Here is a 21010-nt window from a genome sequence, read left to right as displayed (position 1 = left end):
GTGAAATCTCTCTTCCTTCAATATTCTTTCATAAATTGCTGAAGTGACCAATGCGGTGTTTGCTAACTTTCAATAAATTTTACCACCTATACTTATTATATGTAAAGTCATTACTCCCCATGGGATAAGCATATAAGGCATATTTAATTTCAGATTTATGATATTCAATTCATTCAATCGATTACTCATAGGATATAAGTGAAGCATGAAAGTAAATGACAAAACTACTCCAAAACATATAAGTGAAGATCAGTGAGTAGTCAAACAATTAAGTAGCTACGTGAGTACTTTCTCTCTCTCTTAAGAAATATTTTTCAGATCCAAAGCTTTTATTCAAACACAAAAATAAAATAAAAGTGGCACTCTAATAATACTCCCTCCATCCCAAAATAAGTGTCTTCAGCTTAGTACAATTTTGTACTAGAGATAATACAAAGTTGAGACAATTATTTTGAGATAGATGGAGTAGCATGTAACATGTGAACGAATAAAAATTTAGGCACAACATAGGCTAACCGATAATTGTTGATGAAGAGAGGTGGTATGCGTAGCATCCCCAAGCTTAGATGCTTGAGAATTCTTGAAATACTTACTTGGGGTGCCTTTGGAATCCCCAAGCTTGAGCTTTTGTATCTTGTTCAATCCTCTAATATCCCGGTTTCACCTATTCACAAAAACTTCATCCGCACAAAACTCAAAAAGAACTTGTGAGATAGGTTAGCGCACATAATAATAAATCAACTCTTTATTTACTTCCAAGACAAGTTGCATAATAATTGCAAACATCATCTATTGTTTACTATCATTTCCACAATTTATATCTATCAATATAGGCTATGGAAACAATAGGATAAGTAGATAACAAAACTATGATAACAATCTATCCAAACAGAACAGTTTGTAGCAATTTATGAAAACAGTGTACTTTCGTAACTCTCAAAAATTATGAAAATTTAGGACATGCTATAAAACTTATATGTCAACACTGTGTAAAAATTTCAGAAATTTTCCACGCTCGAGTAAAATATGAAAACTCAAAGACTACACCAAAGTGTCTGTTTTTACACAGCATACATCAAACTTGCAATGTAAGCATCCTAAAGGCAATTCTTGCAACTTTTTATTGAAAAACAATATTATGAGTAACACCTAACATAAAATAACAAAATATAATGATGATCCAAGCAAAGCACATATTATGTGATGAATAAAAATATAGCTCCAAGTAAGATATACCGATAATGTTGAAGACAAAAGAGGGGATGCCTTCCGGGGCATCCCCAATCTTAAGTGCTTGAGTCTTCCTTATATATTACCTAGGGGTGCCTTCTGCATCCCCAAGCTTATGTTATTTTCACTCCTTATTCTCTTGATATCGGTGTCTCGCCCAAAACTTGAAAACTTCAATCACACAAAACTTAACGGAACTTCGTGAGAAGGGTTAGTGTAGTAAAGGTAGATCATTCACTTAGGTACTGTCAAGACAAGATTCATATACATTCCCAAATTATGCCTACTGTATTCTATCATTCCCATAATTTGTATTACTGAATATAAGCTATGTGAACACTAAAATAAGCAAACTATGCATGCAAAACAGAATCTGTCAAAAACAGAATAGCCTGTGAAGATATGTAGTATATACATACTTCCCTATCTCTAAAAATTCTGCAAAATTAGGAAAAACAGAAGAATTTGTATGTAAAGACTGTGTAAAAATTTCAGATCATTATCACGCTCCAATAAAAAACTAAAATTCATGTACTGGAGTTAAAATTTTATGTTTCAGTTCAGCATCAATTCTACCCATCTTGTGAGTCATCCTAAAGGCTTTACTTGGCACTTTATTGAAATAAAAGTCACAAAACATGATTGCTACAGTAGCTTAATCTTGTGAACTCACAGAAACAGAAGGTAAAAGTGTTGGGTTGTCTCCCAACAAGCGCTTTTCTTTATTGCCTTTTAGCTAGGCATGGCTATTTCAATGATGCTCTTCCAAGCCTCATTCCGATGGTGATTTTATTCATACTCACAAGATATAAGTGAAGTTCATAGAGCATTCTACAAATCGATACTCAAAATATTTAAGTGAAGCACAAAGAGCATTCTACAAAGCCATACTCAAAAAATTTAAGTGAAGCATGTAACATTCTATAAATCAATGAAGGACTAACTCATACTAGAAGGGTGCATAAAAGGAGACGCATATCATGTGAAAAAAGGAAAACCGAGGTATACCGATAATTGTTGAAGAATAAAGATGGGATGACTTTCGGGGCATCCCCAAGCTTAGATGCTTGAGTCTCCTTGAAATATTTACTTGGGGTGCCTTGGGCATCCGCAAGCTTGAACTCGTGTCTGTCTGTATTCTTCTTATATCGATACCTCCTTGATCTTAGAATACTTCATTCACACAAAACTTAACAAAACTCTCGTGAGATCCGTTAATACAATGAATTAAAATACTACTTTGAGTACTGTTGTGAACTCATTCCGAATTCATATTAACATTATATCTACTGTAGTTCAACTTCACCATGGTTCATACCCTCCGATACAACCCATACATTCATCAAAATAAGAGAGCAATGCATAGAAAACATAATCTGACAAAAACAGAACAGCTATAGCATTCTGGGCAATTTGCATACTTATTTAACTCAAAAAATTCTGAAACTTTAGGAAATATTAAACAGTTTGTATAGAAGTACTGTGTCAAAAATTCACAAACTTTTGGAGCTCGAGTAAAATATAACAATTCATGCACTACAGTCAAAGTTTCTATTTTTGCTCCGCACAAAGCAAACAAGCTATCTAATCGCCCTAAAACCAAACTTGGCACATTATTTTTCTAATACAATGGATATATACAAGGGTATAATTATTTTTTAGAAACTTCCAAGAAGAATTCTACATTGTTTCCATGAGCATGAACACAAGTGTTCAAGGTCGACCTTCACTTCTCCAATGCACAACTTTCCAATCACTTCTCTTTTTGAAAACCTTATTAGGCAAAGGGGCAAGTATTTATTTTTGTATTATTCATCATTAAAAAAAATTTTGTTTCACCCACAACTAAATAAATCAAAATGGGAAAACAAAATCTACTTAGTAAAGAAAGCAAACAAGCACACACAAGAATACCAACCCTGCGCTATTGCTCCCGGGCAACGGCGCGAAAAAAGAGCTTGATAATCCCCAAGTGCGAGGAATCATCGTAGCAATTTCCAAAGGTGGAAGTGATAATTATGGAGTGTCAAACCCACAAGGAGCTAAAGTTAAGATCAATATTCTCTCAAGTCCTATCTGCCAATGATACGACTCTACGTACGCCGAATGTTTGCTTCCAACTAGAAACGAGAAATAAAACTACGTTGTGGGTATGAAGAGAATAGCTTTGCATGATAACAGAGAACTAGAATATAAAAATTGGTGCTTTTGTAAGAAATTTATAATATATTACAATATACTACAAATAACTAGTGTGGATTAATGCTTGGTTAGTGTGCGGAATTGTTCTAGGTAATTATTTAACAAGATCGGTAATTATTATTGCAATTTTACATGAGGGAGAGGCATAAGCTAACATACTTTATCTACTTCGATCATATGCACTTATGATTGGAACTCAAGTAACATCTGCAACTACTAAAGATCATTAAGTTAAAACCCAACCATAGCATTAAAGCATCAAGTCACCTTTATCCCATACGCAACAACCCACCTACTCGGGTTTATGCTTCTCTCACTCAAACAACACACTATAAGCGAATCATGAACGTATTGCAACATCCTACAGCGGGAATCCATCACGTGTGCGCGGCACGGAAGGCACCATAGGACAGCACCAAAATAAATAGACAACTCACACCAATCTAGATCATCAATCAACCCAAAGGACAAAAGTAATCTACTCAAAACATCATAGGATGGCAACCCATCATTGGATGATAATATGTGGCATAAAGCACCATGTTTAAGTAGGGGATTAGAGCAAGGTGCGGGAGAGTGGACCGTTGAAAGAAGATGAGGATGGTGATGAAGATGGTGTTGTTGATGAAGACGATCAGCGCGGTGATGGTTCCCCCGGTGGCACTCCGGCACCACCGGGAGAGAGGGGGAGAGGTTCTCCCTCTGGTCCTTGACCTCCTTGATGATGATGGCGACCATGAAGATGGCCTCCGGTGATGGTGATCCACTCCGACAGGGCGTCAGAGAGGGCCAAGATTGGTTTTTCATGGCTCTCGAGGCTTGCAGCGGCGAAACTCCAAATCTAGGTTTCTTTCTGGGGGTTTTCGAATTTATAGAAATTTTTGGCGTCGTTCTCACGCCAGGAAGGTTCCCGAGGAAGTTGCAAGCCCAGGGGGCGCGACCTAGGGAGGTGGGGGCACCCAACAGGCTTCTGGCTTCCTCATCCACTTCTGTCCCTACTGTGGTGCTTCAGAGGTCTCTTTTGGTCCATAAAAATCACCGTAAATTTTCAGCCCATTCCGAGAACTTTTAATTCTACACAAAAAACGAAACAATGGTAGTTCTGCTAAAAACAACAGCAGTCCGGGTAAGTTCTAATAAAAACATGGCATGAATACTTCATAAATGGTAGATACGTTGGAGACGTATCGATGCAGGCAGGAGTCAGTCGATGTGTGGAGTAATAGTAGGAGATGCGGAATCATTTCGGTCAACTTGACACGGACGTGATGCCTATATGCATAATCATTGCCCTGGATATCTTCATAATTATTCACTTTTTTGTCAATTGCTCGACAGTAATTTGTTCACCAACAGCATTATTTTCCTTTATGAGAGAAGCCTCTAGTGAAACCTATGGCCTCCGGGTCTATTTTCCATATTATACTTTCAGATCTATAAACCAAAAATACCAAAAATATATTGCTGCAATTTATTTACTTTTTTTCCGCAATGTTTCAGATCTATCTCTATCAGATCTCATCCTTTCAAATAACTCTGAAGGAACTGACAACCCCTTTTTAGTGTTGGGTGCAAGTGTTTGATTGTTTGTGTAGGTACTATGATTGGGGCCTTGCTTGTTCCTCCTACTGGATTGATACCTTGGTTCTCAACAAACTGAGGGAAATACTTATCTACTTTGCTACATCACCATTTTCTCTTCAAGGGAAAATCAACGCAAGCTCAAGAATTAGAAAACCCTGATTAACTACACGAGGAACAAGGTAACCCTGAGGAACAATATGTAGGTTCACCTTACTTAATTCCTCATGAAGGCGGTCATGAATCTTATGAACCTGGATGTGTTTGCAGTATGACTTGCGACTCAAGGCATCAGCCATTACGTTAGCCTTGCCAGGGGTATATGATATACCACACTCAAAATCTGCTATACGCTCCATCCATCTCTGCATACGGAGGTTCAGATCCGGCTGGGTGAACAGGTACTTCAGACTTTGATGATCGGCGTCGATGACACAATGATTACCAAGAAGGTAATGCGCCACTCTTTCGGTGAATATACTACTGCAGCAAGTTCGAGGTCATGAACTGGGTAGTTCACTTCATGAGCACATAGTTCACGAGAGGCATAAGAAATCACCTTGCGATCTTAAATCAGGATACAACCTATCCCTTGATGAGAAGCGTCACAATAAATGACGAAATCCTTCTTAGTATCTGTATGAGCAAGTACTGGAGCAGATGTTAGTTTGTCCTTGAGTGCTTGGAAACTTTCCTGACATTTATCAGTCCACTCATACTTAACACCTTTCTGAAGCAGATTGGTTAAGGGCTTTCTAATCTTGGATAAGTTCTCGACGAATCAACGGCAATAGCTGGCGAGTCCGAGCAAACTTCTGATTTGCTTGACATTCTTCGGGGGAGTCCAGTCAAGAATAGCTTGAACTCGTTCGGGGTTGACCGCAATACCATCCTTGGAGATCACATGACCAAGGTACATCACTTCGTCCAGCCAGACTTCACATTTGGAATACTTTGCATAGAGCTGAGGCTCCTGAAGCTTATCCAGTACAAGACGAAGATGTTCGCCATGTTCTCTCCTTTGTTAGCCACATTTCAGATTAAGCAACACCGAGGACGGCTTTGTTTTCAAGAATGGGAGGATGAAGAGGACATGGCTACCTTTGATATGATCACAAATATTGCATATCCATACTTATTTGAGGTTATTTCTTATACAAGTTATGCAATGATTTATTTATGCTATACAGAACAAAAAAAACTTCACCTATTTTTGTTTCATGCCTAATTGTAGAACAACCTGACACTGGTACAATCTAGATATAAAGATAAGGGGAAAAGAGACATTTAGGTGTTGTTGAAAAAGTTCTCTCATGTCACTTTTAGCCCACAATAAGATAGAGTCCATGTCTCTCATGTTGTGGACTCAGATTCGGACTGCAAACACTTACCTCTCTCAAAACGCCAAGAACTTTTACATACAAACTCCAAATGTGTTGATTCTTTTCTTCTTTGAAAGTAGAGTTCATGTGCTTGCCAAACAGATTCACCTTCAAATTCGTACATAGTAGAGAGATATTGATGAAACAATCTGATGCTTGATACGTCTCCAACGTATCTATAATTTTTGATGGTTTCATGCTATTATCTTGTCAAACTTTGGATGTCTTGTATGCCTTTTATATCTTTTTTTGGGACTAACTTATTAACTCAGCGCCAAGTGCCAGTTCCTGTTTTTTCCGTGTTTTTGACCCTTTTCAGAGGAGGATTTTAAACGGAGTCCAAGCGGAACGAAACTTCCAAAAAGATTTTTTCCGAAACAGAAGAAGATCGGGGAGCCTCAGAACCAGGGCAGGGGCCACCTGGGACACCAAAAGCCCCCTAGCAGCGACCAGGGGGCCCGCGCCTCCCAGGCTTGTGGGCTCCCTGGGCCACCTCTGCCCTAGGTCTTTCGCCTATATATTCTCAAAAATTCTAGGAAAAATCAGGAGATCATCGAAAGTACTTTTCCGTCGCCATAAGCTTCTGTCCCCGCAAGATCCCATCTGGGGCACGTTCTGGTGGCCTGCTGGAGGGGGATTCGGATATGGAGGGCTTCTTCATCAACACCATGACCTCTCCAATGATGCGTGAGTAGTTCACCATAGACCTACGGGTCCATAGCTAGTAGCTAGATGACTTCTTCTCTCTCTTGGATCTTCAATACAAAGTTCTCCATGATCTTCATGGAGATCTATCCGATGTAATCTTCTTTTGCGGTGTATTTGTCGAGATTCGATGAACTGTGTATTTATGATCAGATTATCTATGAATCTGATTTGATTTTCTTCTGATCTCTTATATGCATGATTTCATATCCTTGTAATTCTCTTCGAGTTGTGCGTTTTGTTTGGCCAACTTGATCTATGATTCTTGCAATGGGAGAAGTGCTTGGTTTTGGGTTCATACCGTGCGGTGACCTCACCCAGTGACAGAAGGAGTAGCGAGGCACGCATCATGTTGTTGTCATCAAGGGTAAAAAGATGGGGTTTTCATCATTGGTTTGAGATTATCCCTCTACATCATGTCATCTTGCTTAAGGCGTTACCCTGTTCATCATGAACTCAATACACTATATGCATGCTGGATAGCGGTTGATGTGTGGAGTAATAGTAGTAGATGCAGAAAGTATCGGTCTACTTGTCTCGGACGTGATGCCTATATGTATGATCATTGCCTTAGATATCGTCATGACTTTGCGCGGTTCTATCAATTGCTCGACGGTAATTTGTTTACCCACCGTAATATTTGCTATTTTGAGAGAAGCCTCTAGTGAACACTATGGCCCCGGGGTCAACTCCACACCATATTTTCAGCCTTACTCCTTTACTTCGTTGCACTTTCCGCCTTCAGATCTCACTTTGCAATCAATCTTGAAGGGATTGACAACCCCTTTATAGCGTTAGGTGCAAGTTCGTTGGTGTTTGCGCTGGTACTCTGGACTTGACGAGATTCTCCTACTGGATTGATACCTTGGTTCTCAAACTAAGGCAAATACTTACTGCTCCTGTGCTGCACCACCCTTTCCTCTTCAAGAAAAAAACCAACGCAAGCCCAGCCTCCGTCAACGTGTCAATCTCTGGCACTGTTGTCTGTTGCCGCAACAGAAGAATTTCTGGCGCCGTTGCCGGGGAGGATCAAGTCAAGGACTCATCCAAGTACGTGTCGCAAACTCATCTCTTGCATTTACCTTTTTTGCCTCTCGTTTTCCTCTCCCCCACTTCTGAAAAAAAAATTACAAAAATATATTTTCGTTTTTCATTTGCCCTTTTCTTCGTTTGCCTTTTTCATTTTCCTTTCCTTTGCTTGTGTGCTATGTGCCTTCAATATGCTTGCATCTTCGCTTATTGAAAATCTAGTGATATGGATCCTCATGCACTTTCTAATCTGTTTAAGAGATCCAATTATGTTGAACCAATTGCTAGTGAGTTGAGTGCACTTGACTTTCTCTATGGAGTTTTGCTTGAGATGCGTGAATTTGAAAATCGTGATGAAGAAATTTATGAAGTGATTCACGAGGGCTCCTTAGAGGAAAAGCATGATTGCAATGGTTTCACTATAAATCCTATTAGTGTCAATGAAGAAATTGCAATGGTTTCACTATGATTGCAATGCAAAACCCTAAGCTTGGGGATGCTAGTTTTTCTATGTCCTCTACTTGTTGCAATGATCATGAATATGATATTTGCAATATTAGTGAAAGTGGATTTGGAGAATTCATGACTTTCGTTGATGATAACCCCAGTATTTTGAAAGAGCGTCAACTTTGCATGCATGTGGATATTTTGGTAGAAACTTTCATGTTACCAATTTACCTCTCGTTATGTGGAGATTGCTATTGTCTCTTTCTTCTTCCTTGCATATGGTAACTATTGGTTGTCTTGACAATCTGTTTTCCTATAAAATGCCTATGCATAGGAAGTATGTTAGACTTAGATGTGATTTTCACATGCTTTATGATGCTCTCGTTGTGTTTCAATTCTTGTCTTTTGTGTGAGCATCATTGAATTATCAATGCCTAGCTAAGGGCGTTAAACAATAGCTCTTGTTGGGAGGCAACCCAATGAATTTATCTTTGTGTTTTGCTTTCTGTTTTGTTGCGTCCACACTATCATAATTCTGTTATGATTGTGTCATTTGTGTTTCTTTTTGTGTTTGAGCCAAGCAAAACCATTATGACTAGTCTTGGTGATGGTTGTTTGATCCTGTTGGAAAAAGACAGAAACTTTTCGCTCACGAGATGATTTTTAATTTTAATTAATAAAGATCTTTTGAGTTGATTCTTTTTTATGATGGTTGATATGCCTTTTTCCCAGGCAGTCGAAATTGTTCAGAATTTTTGAGCTACAATAAGTATACAAAGTATGCAGATTGCTATAGACTGGTCTATTTTTCACAGATTCTGTTTTTGCTGAGTTGGTTGCTTGTTTTGATGAAACTATGGATAGTATCGGGGGTACTAGCCATGGAAAAGTGAGAATACAGTAATCTAACACCAATATAAATAGAAATAAAGATTGCTACAATACCTAAAGGGGTGGTAGTTTGTTTTCTTGTGATAATGATATCACGAGTTTCTGTTTAAGTTTTGTGTTGTGAAGTTTTCAAGTTTTGGGTGATGTTCTCATGGACAAAGATATAACGTGTGGAAAGAGCTCAAGCTTGGGGATGCCCAAGGCATCCCAAGCCAAATTCAAGGACACCAAAAATCCTAAGCTTGGGGATGCCCCGGGAAGGCATCCCCTCTTTCGTCTTCAATCCATCGGTAACAATACTTGGACCTATATTTTTATTCACCACATGATATGTGTTTTTCTTGGAGCTTCTTGTATCGTAGGAGTCTTTTATTTTTGTTGTGTCACAATCATACTTTCTGCACACATTTAGAGGGAGACATGCACTCATCGTGATTTTGCTAGAATGCTGTGCTTCACTTATATCTTTTGAACTAGATAATTTTGCTCTATGTGCTTCACTTAGATCTTTTAGAGCACGGCGGTGCGTGACTTGGTAGTTGGCTTGTTCTATGAAAGTAGTCCCAAAGATGATAGGTACCCAAAGAGGATACAAAAACCTCCATCTTCATGTGCATTGAGTAGAAAGAGAAGTCTTGATTCCCCTCAATTAGTTTTGAGACATGGATTTGGTAATATTAAGAGTTATGTTAGTAGGGTGTTGTGAATCTAGAAATACTTGTATTGAAGTTAGTGATTCCCGTAGCATGCACGTATGGTGAACCGCTATGTTAGGAAGTCGGAGCATAATTGATCTATTGATTGTCATCCTTTGTGTTGAGGTCGGGATCGTGCGATGGTTAACACCTACCAACCCTTCCCCTAGGAGTATGCGTTTAGCACTTTGTTTCGATTACTAATAAAAACTTTCGCAACAAGTATGTGAGTTCTTCATGACTAATGTGAGTCCATGGTATAGATGCACTTTCACCTTCCACCATTTCTAGCCTGTCTAGTACCACGCAACTTTCGCCGGTACACAAACCCACCATATGCCTTCCTCAAAACAGCCACCATACCTACCTACTATGGCATTTTCATAGCCATTCCGAGATATATTGCCATGCAACTCCCACCGTTCCGTCTCATGACTTGTGTCGTCACTCTCATATTTCCATTGCATGATCTTAAGATAGCTAGCGAGATGTTTCAACGTCCTACACCAAGCTAGATCGTTGCACATCCCGATACACTGCCGGAGGCATTTCCTATAGAGTCATCATCGTTCTAAGCTTTGAGTTGTTAGTAAATAAAAGTGTGATGACCATAATTATTAGAGCATTGTCTCATGTGAGGAAATAAAAAAAAGAGTCCAAAGTTGCCCACAATAAAAAAAGGGGAGAGATATGGAAAGAGGCCCAAGCGGCCAAACAAAAAAAAAGAGAAAAAGAGAGAAGGGACAATGTTATTATCTTTTTCCACCCTTGTGCTTCATAATAGCGCCATGTTCTTCATGATTGAGAGCCTCTCGTTTTGTCACCACCATATACTAGTGGGAATGTTTATTATATAACTTGGCTTGTATATTCCAATGATGGGCTTCCTCAAAATTGCCCTAGGTCTTCGTGAGCAAGCAAGTTGGATGCACACCCACTAGTTCTCCTTTTGAGATTTCACATACTTATAGCTCTAGTGCATCCCATGTATGGCAATCCCTACTCAGTCACATTGATATCTATTAATGGGCATCTCCATAGCCCTTTGATACGCCGAGTCAATGTGACCATCTCCTCCTTTTTGTCTCACAACCACCACCATACTCTATTCCACCTATAGTGTTATATACATGGCTCATGCTCATGTATTGCGTGATAGTTATATAACATTAATTTTTTTGAGAAAGTAAGAGTGTGAAAACAATTACTTGGCCAATACCGGGGTTGTGCATGATTTACATTAGTTGTGTGAGGATGATTTTGTAGGGATAACTTTCCTTAGCCTTGTTATTTTGAAAGTTCATGATTGCCTTGCTAGTTTGCTTGAAGTATTATTATTTTCATGTCAATAGCAAACTATTGTTTTGAATCTTACGGATCTGAACATTCATGTCACACGAAAGAAGTTACAAAGGGCAACTATGCTAGTTAGCATTCCACATCAAAAATTCAGTCTTTATCACTTTCCTACTCGAGGACGAGCAGGAGTTAAGCTTGGGGATGCTTGGTACGTGTCCAACGTATCTATAATTTTTTATGCTTTCATGCTATTATCTTGTCAAACTTTGGATGTTTTGTATGCCTTTTATATCTTTTTTTGGGACGAACTTATTAACTCAGTGCCAAGTGCCAGTTCCTGTTTTTCCGTGTTTTTGACCCTTTTCAGAGGAGGATTTTAAACGGAGTCCAAACGGAACGAAACTTCCGAAAATATTTTTTTCCGAAACAGAAGAAGATCGAGGAGACTGAGAACCAGGGCAGGGGGCCACCAGGGACCCCACAAGCCCCCTAGCCACGGCCAGGGGGGTCGCGCCTCCCAGGCTTGTGGGCTCCCTAGGCCACCTCTGCCCTAGGTCTTTCGCCTATATATTCCCAAAAATTCTATAAAAAATCAAGATATAATCGAAAGTACTTTTCCGCCGCCGCAAGCTTCTGTCTCCGCAAGATCCCATCTTGGGCACGTTCTGGTGCCCTGCCGGAGGGGGATTCGGATACGGAGGGCTTCTTCATCAACGCCATGACCTCTCCGATGATGCGTGAGTAGTTCACCATAGACCTACGGGTCCATAGGTAGTAGCTAGATGGCTTATTCTCTCTCTTGGATCGTTAATACAAAGTTCTCCATGATCTTCATGGAGATCTATCTGATGTAATCTTCTTTTGCGGTGTGTTTGTCGAGATCCGATGAATTGTGGATTTATGATCAGATTATCTATGAATCTTATTTGAGTTTATCATGATCTCTTATATGCATGATTTCATATCCTTGTAATTCTCTTCGAGTTGTGGGTTTTGTTTGGCCAACTTCATCTATGATTCTTGCAATGGGAGAAGTGCTTGGTTTTGGGTTCATACCGTGCGGTGACCTCACCCAGTGACAGAAGGGGTAGCGAGGCACGCATCGTGTTGTTGCCATCAAGGGTAAAAAATGGGGTTTTCATCATTGGTTTGAGTTTATCCCTCTACATCATGTCATCTTGCTTAAGGCGTTACTCTGCTCGTCATGAACTCAATACACTAGATGCATGTTGGATAGCAGTCGCTGTGTGGAGTAATAGTAGTAGATGCAGAAAGTATCGGTCTACTTGTCTCGGATGTGATGCCTATATGTATGATCATTTCCTTCGATATCGTCATGACTTTGCGCGGTTCTATCAATTGCTCGACAGTAATTTGTTCACCCACCGTAATATTAGCTATTTTGAGAGAAGCCTCTAGTGAACACTATGGCCCATATTTTCAGCCTTACTCTTTTACTTTGTTGCACTTTCAGCCTTCAGATCTCACTTTGCAATCAATCTTGAAGGGATTTACAAACCCTTTATAGCGTTGGGTGCAAGCTCGTTTGTGTTTGCGCAGGTACTCTGGACTTGACGAGATTCTCCTACTGGATTGATACCTTGGTTCTCAAACTGAGGGAAATACTTACTGCTCCTGTGCTACAGCACTGAAAGGATCGATATGGTTGGCTAGAGGGGGGGGGGGGTGAATAGACAACGACCACTTTTTAATTAATCTTAGCAAGTTAAGGTAAACACTATGCGGGTTCACAAAGAATATGACAATGAGGTGAACCCGATAGAATCTAACAATGAGAGCTAATAAGACAACTAAGATATAGTCACAAGCAAAAGCAAATACAAAGTAAAGGATAGAGATAACCACAAGTGGAACCGATGGAGACGAGGATGTGTTACCGAAGTTCCTTCCCTTTGACAGGAAGTACGTCTCCGTTGAGCGGTGTGGAGGCACAATGCTCCCCAAGAAGCCACTAAGGCCACCGTATTCTCCTCACGCCCTCGGACGATGCAAGGTACTGTGATTCCACTATAGGTGCCCTTGAAGGCGGCGACCGAACCTTTACAAACAAGGTTGGGGCAACTCCACACAAAGCTTGGAGGCTCCCAACTAAACCACGAAGCTTCACCACAATGGAATATGGCTTCGAGGTGACCTCAACCGTCTAGGATGCTCAAACACCCAAGAGTAACAAGATCCGCAAGGGATTGGTGGGGGAATCAACTTTTCTCTTGGTGGAAGTGTGGATCTAGGCCTTCTCAACCAATCCCTAAAGAATCAACAAGTTTGATTGGCTAGGGAGAGAGATCGGGCACTTTTGAGCTTGTGCAGCAACAATGGAGCTTAGAGAGGTAAGAGATAGGGTTCCTCAGCTAGAAGAACCCTTTATGTAGTGGGGGGGAAAATTCAGACCGTTTTCCCACTCTCTGCCCGAGTACCAGCGGTACTACCGCTGTGCAGGAGCGGTACTACCGCTGCCTGGCGGTACTACCGCTGGCTGCACCGGTACTACCGCTGGGCCTCCAGCGGTACTACCGCTGGCCCCTTGGTAGTGCACAAGCACTACTACCACCGGGAAAGTCTTCGCAAAAGGGTCCGTCCACGAACTACCGCTAGGTAGGTGGAACAAAACACCTGGAGCGGTACTACCGCTGACCACGGGCGGTACTACCGCTGGCTAGCTGTACTACCGCTAGCAATCCAGCGGTACTACCGCTGGGGACCATTTTGCAGAGATAATCGAGACGAATAGGCGAGGGCCGCTCCAAAAGATATGGAAAGGGAGAATGTGAAGTGTGCGTGTGTAAAGATAGATTCCACCCAAACCTTTCCACTACGGATCCCCTCTTAATAGTACGGTTTTCCTATGACTCAAATAAAGAGAATCGTAGAGAGCGCCGTGCTTCCGTTCCAGAAGAGAGGAGACGTGTCGTCTTGTGCCGTTGATGAGTGTTACCTGAAATCTTGACACACACGATTAGTCCTGTACGGTACTGTCATCAATCACCAAAATAATTAGGCATAAACTATGCCCCAAGAATCTCCCCCTTTTTGGTGGATTGTCCTGCAGTTTGATAGCCCAAGATGGCATGGCAGACGAGCGGGACTGAGAGGCAGTTCCTCTGTCAGCAGCGGTCTCTGTATCAGTATCCATGTGCTGAGAGGATGTAGATGGGTTGGCCCACTTGTCCTTGACGCGAAGCTGATCGAGTCATGCACAATATAATCAGACTGTGCGTAGAGCACCTCATCCGGAAAAGCCTCTTCCCACTTATGACAAATGTATGCGAACAGGTAAGGCCCGTAGATAGGAACCTTACGATTGATGATGCAGTTCCAGAGCTCTGTGAACATCACATCTGAAATATCCAGCTGAGCAGACTCCTGAGACATAGCCTCCTGACACAGTAACAGCATCTCAGCCAAGTAGCCATGGACCTCATCGAACTTACCACTCCGAGGGAAGAGGGTGTTGTGAAAGATCCGATGCATGATGTCCAAGTGCTTGGGAAGCACCCCCTTCCTCAGATACAGTGACTGCAGTCTGTCCTTTGCGGGGGCCCTATCGGTGGGGGCTGCAGCATGAGGACGCAGCCCAAGAGGAGTGTCAGCACCCTGAAAGTCAATGTGAAGGAACTGCATGAACTCAGTCCAGGAACCGGTCATCTTCTTTGACCCAGTCATCCAGATCATGGAACGCTGTGCATCAGGAGAGAAATGGACTGTGACATAAAACTGAGCAACTGCAGTGGGATCAAAGTCCGTCTTGAAGGTGATGATGTCTTTGATGCCCAGTTTTTCAACCAGGGAGAGAGCATCACCAAAGTAGTCCATGTTCCGCTGAAGATGTGCCAGATCAATCCACTGAACAGAGACATGGTTCTTCTTGAAGTGAGCAATAACATCCCCATAGATCCTGCACTGGTCCCTTGCCCAGACATTTTCAACACCATCGATCACTTCCCTCTCCTTGAGATAGGGGTTCTTGGTGCGAAATTGCAGAAAGTCCTTGGGGGACATTGAACGGATATTGACCCTCTTGTCCTTGTGAGCGACCTTCTTGAAGGACTTCTTCTTGGGAGGCAGACCGGACGTGGCAGACCCCTCGGGCGCCTCTGGATTGCGAAACTGTTTGGACTGCGTGTCCCGTGGGGGGTTCGAACGGCAAGCAGAGCCACCTGTGACACAGACCACAAAGCGAAAAACAGGCACAAGAAAAGTCAAGGCAATGAATCTTGAAAACGCAGAAAAAGTAAACACGCATTGCTAAGCACAAAACACAAAAAATACACCGTGAATGCTCCTGGCGGTAGTACCGCCACCCCTGGCGGTAGTACCGCTGGGGCCTAGCGGTAGTACCGCCAGTCCTGGCGGTAGTACCGCTGGGGGTCATAGCGGTAGTACCGCTACCCCTGGCGGTAGTACCGCTGGGGTCCTAGCGGTAGTACTGCTACCCCCTGGCGGTAGTACCGCTGGGGTTTGACTTTCAGATCTGACATATAAAACTCGTTTTCGAGGGCATGGACTGAATATGAACACTAATACGTACACCCCAGCCCTACTGTCATGAGGAACACTTAGTAACAAGAGGTACATACATGCCTAGGCAAGAGAGAGCACGTTTTAGATCTAATCCAAAAGTTCAAGTGTTCGATCTAAGACGATGAAATCCTAGAGCATGGCAGCAAACTCAACAACAAACCATCGGACCTATACTCCCCTCAAATATTTCCTTCATTCCATCCAATAACTATCCATAGGATCAACAATATGAATCCAATCCCCAATGCTCCTAACCCTAAAACACGAAGAACAACCAAACAGAAGAAGGGAGGAGCTTTACCGGGATTCATGGCTCTTGGAGTAGGAAGAAGAGATGAAGCAACCCTTCCACACCAACGGGGAGAAGGAGCTCCACGAAGTGAGATCCAAATAGGGGGTTTTCGGGCTAGGGGAGGGAGGAGCCGCGAGGAAGAAGAAAAAGATGTAAAAATCGGGCTCCCCCTCCCTTTATATAGCCCAAGGGGTACGGGCCAGCGGTAGTACCGCTCTGGCCCCGGCGGTAGTACCGCTAGCTGGCGGTAGTACCGCCATGTGCAGCGGTAGTACCGCTGGGGTCCTGGCGGTAGTACCGCTCCCCCTGGCGGTAGTACCGCTCCCCCTTGAAACCCTAGAAATTTTCTAGCTGGTTGTGTTAGATTTTGAATCCTGGCGGTAGTACCGCCATACCTGGAGGTAGTACCGCTGGGGTCCTGGCGGTAGTACCGCTACCCCTGGCGGTAGTACCGCTGGGGTCCTGGTGGTAGTACCGCTACCCCTGGCGGTAGTACCGCTGCAAATGTCACAACGCGGCCTAGGATAAGAGAAGAACGTGGGCAAATGACAAGTAAGTAAAAATGAGATAGCACCTAGAAAAATGTACTGACTTGTCATAGTATATCCTCTCCTTTATGCGCAAGAGAGGATGGAGGAGCGGTGGCCGAGGCACCTATGTTTGAGACAATGGTATGACACCGCGAAGAATTATCCTTGGGTTCATGACCAATGCTCGTCTTTGAAGCACAAGTGCCATGTGACAATGGCTAAAGTGAAATACTAGATTGATTTACGCATAATGGGGGGAGGGAGAGTTCATTGAGAGAACAACACTCCCCCTATGTCCATGCCTACATCTAGACCAAGATGAAATGTAAAGTGAGGTGCAATATGCCTAGTTTCAATCCACATTACTTGAATCAATGATATTTAGCTCATGCCTTAACTCCCGGAACCTTGCTTCATCTAGTGGCTTGGTGAAAATATCTGCAAGTTGCTCTTCATTGTGGATGAAGTGAACCTCAATATCACCTAGCTTGATATGTTCACGAATGAAGTGATGACGAATATCAATATGTTTGGTTTTGCTATGTTGCACTGGGTTGAGGGAAATCTTGATGGCGCTTTGATTGTCACATAGAAGAGGCACTTTGTCACAAGTGACACCATAATCCTTTAAAGTTTGCCTCATCCATAGCAATTGTGCACAACAACTTGCAGCCGCCACATACTCAGCCTCGGTGGATGATAAGGAGACGCAGTTCTGCTTCTTTGAAGACCAACTTACCAAAGAGCGACCAAGGAATTGGCATCCTCCAGACGTTGACTTTCTCTCCACACAATCTCCGGCCCAATCTGAGTCAGAATAGCCAACTAGATTGAAGTTTGCTCCTTTGGGATACCAGAGGCCAAAGTTTGGGGTATGAGCCAAATATCGAAAGATTCGTTTGACAGCCATGTAATGACTTTCTTTTGGTGCGGATTGAAACCGTGCACATATCCCTACACTCAACATAATATCCGGTCTAGATGCACAGAGGTAAAGGAGGGATCCAATCATGGAGCGGTATACCTTTTGATCCACTACTTTACCATTGGGATCACTGTCAAGCTTGCATCTGGTTGGCATGGGGAACTTGACCGGTTTGACATCTTCGAGCTCGAACCGTTTGAGCATGTCTTGAGTGTACTTGGCTTGTTTGATGAATGTCCCTTCTAGACCTTGTTTAATCTCGAACCCGAGGAAGAACTTCAACTCTCCCATCATGGACATCTCAAACTTCTCAGTCATTAGTGCAGCAAATTCTTCATTGAATGAAATGTTAGGAGAGCCAAAGATAATATCATCAACATATAGTTGGCATATGAAGAAATCCCCTTTAACCCTCTTAGTAAAAAGAGTGGGATCAATCTTCCCAATTTCAAACCCACGATCTTGTAACAACCCAGTAAGGTACTCATACCACGCGCGTGGGGCTTGTTTAAGGCCATAGAGTGCCTTATTGAGTTTGTACACATGATTGGGGAGCTTGGGATGTTCGAATCGCGGGGGTTGTTTGACATATACTAACTCATTCAAAGGACCATTAAGAAATGCACTTTTCACATCCATTTGCTGTAATTTGAAGTTATGATGAGAAGCAAATGCAAGTAACATGCTAATAGATTCTAGACGAGCAACAGGGGCAAAGGTTTCACCTTAGTCGATACCCTCGACTTGGGAGTAGCCTTGAGCCACCAATCTTGCCTTGTTTCGAATCACAATTCCATTTGCATCTTGCTTGTTCTTGAATATCCACTTGGTCCCGATGACATTATGTTCCTCCGTTGGCCGAGGCACTAAATCCCAGACTTGGTTGCGCTCGAAGTTGTTAAGTTCTTCGTGCATGGCCATAAGCCAATCCTCATCATCGAGCGCTTCCTGTACCTGTTGAGGTTCACAATACGAGACAAACGCGTGATGCTCACAATAATTCCAAAGCTGTTGACGGGTGGATACTCCCCTTTTTAAGCTGCCAAGGACATTCTTCATAAGATGTGACTTGACTCTCAGCTTGTTCGCATTCTTGGCTGCTCGACGCTCCAAGAGTTCTTCATTAGATAACTGGGGAGCATCGACTTGTTGCTTTTGTTTGCCCTTGCATCTTGAGCCGGTTGTTGGAGCTCCAGACGGGAATTGTGAGACAGTCTCCTCATCATCTTGTCCTTCGACTTGAGCAGGTTCACTAGTTTGATCTTGTATTAGTGGTTGCTCTTGATCTTGATCTTGTGCTTCTACTTGTTCAGGATCTCGGGGTTGCACTTAGAATCTTGATCATGAGTAGGTTTGGAGTCTTGGGGTAGTGCTTGAATATCATGGGGCATATCACCATTGTTAGGCAATTGATCTTGACCGAGAGCTTGATCAACTTGTTGAGAGTCTTCTCTTTGTTCATAGGAAGCGTGTGGGGCTTGTGGGGGTGATGGCTCCACTTGAGTAGAGAATTGTCCTTCTCCTTCGGCCACAAGGGGTTCCTCAATGGGGAGTATTTGGCCAATCCCCATTCTTCTTATGGCTTCGGGAGGAATTTCATCACCTATATCACAAAGACCACTTTGCTCCACTTGGGAGCCATTATTTTCGTCAAACTCTATGTTACACGTCTCCTCAATTAGTCCGGTGGACTTGTGGAGGACACGGTAAGCATGAGAGTTTGTAGCATAACCAATAAAGATACCCTCATGTGCTCTAGAATCAAATTTAGCTAACCGAGCTCCCTTTTTGAGAATGAAACACTTACAACCGAATACCCGGAAGTACTTGAGATTGGGTTTGTTTCCAGTTAGAATCTCATACGGGGTCTTGTTCAAGCCTTTACGGATGTAGAGCCGATTGGACGCATGACATGCTGTGTTGATGGCTTCTGCCCAGAAGTTGTATGGAGATTTGAATCTGCCATCATAGTTCTTGCAGCGTCTATCAAGGTCCGTTTCTTCCTTTCTGCCACGCCATTTTGCTGAGGGGTATATGGTGCAGAATATTGGTGCTTTATTCCCTCATCACCTAGAAACTCATCTAGGGTGTAGTTCTTGAACTCGGTGCCGTTGTCACTCCTAATCATCAAGATCTTTGCTTCATGTTGACGTTGCGCTTCATTAGCAAAGTTGATGACCGTTTGTTGAGTTTCACTCTTCCTTTTAAAGAAATATATCCAGGTATATCTTGAGTAGTCGTCAACAATCACTAAGCAATATTTTCTGCCTCCAAGACTATCAAATGTTGGAGGACCAAACAGATCCATATGGAGAAGTTCCAATGGCCTCTTAGTGTAGATAAGAGTCGTTGGACGATGAGCAGTTTCATGAATCTTTCCTTCAATGCAAGCACTGCAAACACGATCTTTAGCAAAGCTCACATTTGTTAGTCCATGAACATGGTCCCCTGTCAGAAGACTTTGCAAAGATCTCATATTGACATGAGCTAAGCGGCGATGCCAAAGCCAGCCCACGTAAATTTTAGCCATTAAACATGTCGCGGTCTTAGTGGGTCGCTTTGAGAAGTTCACCACATAGAGACCATTTTCGACATGTCCAACATAGGCTACTTTAAGAGTCTTGCTCCTTAGGAGGACCACAGTGTCAATATTAAAGAATGTGGAAAAACCCATGATTGCAAGTTGACGAACCGAAAGTAAATTGTAGGCAAGTGACTCAACAAGCATGACCTTCTCAATAGATAAATCTTGAGAGACGACCACCTTAACAAATCCCAATACCTTTGACGAGGATGCATCGGCGAATTGGACATGGGTGGGCATAGATGGAGAAGGATGCACATCCACCACTAAGTCCTTGCTTCCGGTCATATGATTTGTTGCTCCACTATCGAGCAACCATGACACCCCACCGGAAGAAAACTCCTGCAATAGATCAAGGCTTGGTTTTAGGTACCCATTTTTTAATGGGTCCTTTCATGTTAGAGACAAGGGTCTTAGGAACCCAGATAGCCCATTCAATATCTTCATCGTAGGAACCAACAAATCATGCATAAACATGCCCATCACTAGCACAACATAAAACATAAGAAGAGTTGAGTTTGCCGGCTGTGTTAGTAGGAGCGGTTTTGCCCTTCTTGGGGTTCCCATAGTCCACCTTGTTCCTGTTCACCTTCTGAGTCCCCTCACCCTCTTTGACAAAGATGTCCATGAGGGTGAGAGATCGTTTGTTCTTGTTCTTCCTTTTACCTTTTGACTT

The sequence above is a fragment of the Hordeum vulgare genome, chromosome 5H (assembly GCF_904849725.1).
Source record: "Hordeum vulgare subsp. vulgare chromosome 5H, MorexV3_pseudomolecules_assembly, whole genome shotgun sequence".
In the NCBI taxonomy this organism is placed as follows: Eukaryota; Viridiplantae; Streptophyta; class Magnoliopsida; order Poales; family Poaceae; genus Hordeum; species Hordeum vulgare.
This window is presented reverse-complemented; position numbering follows the sequence as displayed.